The following is a 2,753-nucleotide window of genomic DNA, read 5'->3' on the forward strand; positions in this document are numbered from 1 at the left end:
CCCGTGTGGGAATAGTGACAGGAGGAGAGGTCCAGTGCCTGAGCACGGAACACCCTGTGTTGGGGGTTTGGGAAGAATGGAGCAGCAGAGAACTCAGGAGGGGCAGGTGGACAGAAACCCAGAGGAGCCTACCTCCCCCACCCGTAACTGTCAGCCGAATCTGGAGGAAGGGCCCTGCCTCCGTTCCTGCCCAACAGATGACACAGCCTCCGGCCTCCACCTTCACCGTCAGGCCCTTCCTCAGTGCGGACTGGCAGGGAAGGACGGGAAGCTGCTTCCCGGGCTCAGCCCATCAGCCTACACAAACACACACACCCACAGCCTGAGCTTTGGCTCTCTTGGGAACTGTGGGGTTGGGGTGAACAGAGTCCACTTGTCTCCAGTCCAGGAGCCCCTGCTCACACCCCAAACCCAGGGGCACTCAGCCTCAGGGCCCTGGGCTTTGTCCCAAACTGCACTGGCCTTTCGTGTGGCTGAGGCTGAGGAAGAAGGCGGAGCCAGCAACAATAGAGACCCCACCGTTCGCCCCTGCACTCCAGCAATGAGCAACAAGCCTGACTCACAGAGATACTCTGCACGGACGACTGGAGGGGCCCATCTTTCCCCGAGGGTGCGACGGGGCCAGGGCCAGGAACAGCGGACTGCGACGAGAAGTCCAGCCCACGGCAGGCTGCACCCCTTCCCTCACAGGCCAGGAGTGGTGTCTGCCCACCCGCCCCCACTAAGGGACCCCGCCGCCTTAGAACTTGGAGGTTACTTTCTCCACTCCCACTCTGCGCGATAGCAGCACCTGGCGAGGAAGGTAGGAGCAGCCGAGCGGAGGCCCACGTGGAGAGGAGGGTCCCTGCTCCCCGCAAGCCAAGCAGCAGCAGCTCGTCCCCAAGGCACAGGCCTGGGCCACTCTCCCACTCACTAGCTGCTGAGCCTTAGACAAGGCCCCCTGCCCTGAACCTCAGTGTCCTACTCTGAAGTGGGAATCGGAGCAGCCCGCAGGGCGGCGGGGGCTCAGACAAGGGCCAGCTCAGGCACGGGACACCACCTACGCTGGCTAAAGAAATCCATGTTCTGACTACTCATCACTCTCACCTCCCAAGCAGCTGGTGCCGCCGGGAGGCAACCCCCCAGCCCTCCTCGACCAGCCCCTCCTCAGTGCCCTGCTCCCAGGCCCCTCCGTCCAGGGCCACCTCACAGGTAGAGGTAGTTGGTGTGGGCAGCCCGCATAGGCACGGCTGAATTCCTGGAAATGAGGCACGCAGCCCAGCCAGGCCTCACGGAGGTGGCTCCGGCCCATGGAGAGGAAGGGGCCCAGACGCCCCGTGCAGCAGGGTGTGAATGGAGGCCCGCACCCGGCCCCCGGACTCCCCCACCGGGAACAGCGGCAGGGTCTGTCCTCCGTAACAGACTCCTGCAGCTCTGTGTATGGGCAACCCCGCGGACGGTTCCACTGTTCACTGTGGGGAGACACGCTGGCCGGCGGCATGCAGGGGAGGGCGGGCTTCAGACTCCCCCCACCGCTAAGATTCGCTGGGGCAGGCGGCCAGTGAACAGGAGCTCAGGGTCACTGCAGGGCCTGCAGGCACCTGGCATGAAGGGGACATGGTGAGGGTAGGTCCTGCTCTCTCCTGGAGCACTGTAGGCCTCCCCCCACTGGAGGCAGGAAGGACAAGGCAGGCCACCAGACCCTCCCCTCGGCGCCTGATGGCACCTACGGACCCGAGAGAGCATGCGGGCACCAGACATGTGCACATTCGCGCACCCACAGATACGGCTCCAGGGGCCGGGCCCCAGGTGTGGGCACGACTTACGCACAGGCCGTGGGTGTCTAGGGGCACGCTGACACACCCACCTTAACACATGCGCACCAGCGCGCGGAAACCCCTGTGGCTTCCCAGAGCTGCCTCCTTGGGCCCAAAGACACCAGCCCAACCTGGGTGGGTGGCAGGACGCTATCGTGAACCTTGGGGTCTCTGGTCTGGCGCCTGAGGCAGAAGAGAAAGACCCCCATCCCCTGTGGGGTCAGGCTCCGCGCTCTACAGCAAAGTGAAGAGCTGGGCCTGGTGCCCCACGGGGAGGCAAGGCAGCGTCTGCATGGTGACCGCGCACCCGCTGGACTTCTGCTGTGTTGGACTGGCTGGGCCGAGGAGCCCCCGACAGCGCCGGCTGGTCGCTTTGATTCTGTCCCCTCATCCCCTCTCCCCAGCCCTCGAAGACGGAGTCTGGCCAGCCCTTTCCTAAGCGGAGTCCTGAGGGACTGCCCGCCCCTGTCGGTCGTCTGTCCGACCTGTCCTCACGGCTGTCATCTCTAGCAGCCCGCTTCACTCTCGTGCCTCAGTTTCTCCCTCTGTCCAGTGCGGAAGGCGGCGCGTCCCCACCGCCACCATCACTCACCGTCGGCACCAAGCCCGCGGGCGTGCGGAGGCGGCCCTGGACACCCGTCCTCGTGCATCCGAGAGCCGGAGCAGGGCGGGCCAGGGTCGGGCGCAGCGCCCCGCCCGGTACTGCCCCTGAGCCGCGACCTCCGAACGGGCCGCGGACGGCTGCCGCACGCTGCCCGGCGCCTGGGTCAGCCGCTGGGCGCAGGGCAGGGCAGGAGGGACTGAGGCGGCCTCGCGGGGCTTCGTACCTGCCGCCCCAGCTGCAGCGGTGCTCCGAGGAGCGGGCGCCGGTGCCGGGAGCCCTGAGCCCCGCGCGCCCCGGAGCGCACCCCAGAGCGCACGGCGGCCCGCGGCCCCGGGGACCGGGCAGCGGCCGAG

The sequence above is a fragment of the Meles meles genome, chromosome 21 (assembly GCF_922984935.1).
Source record: "Meles meles chromosome 21, mMelMel3.1 paternal haplotype, whole genome shotgun sequence".
Lineage (NCBI taxonomy): Eukaryota > Metazoa > Chordata > Mammalia > Carnivora > Mustelidae > Meles > Meles meles.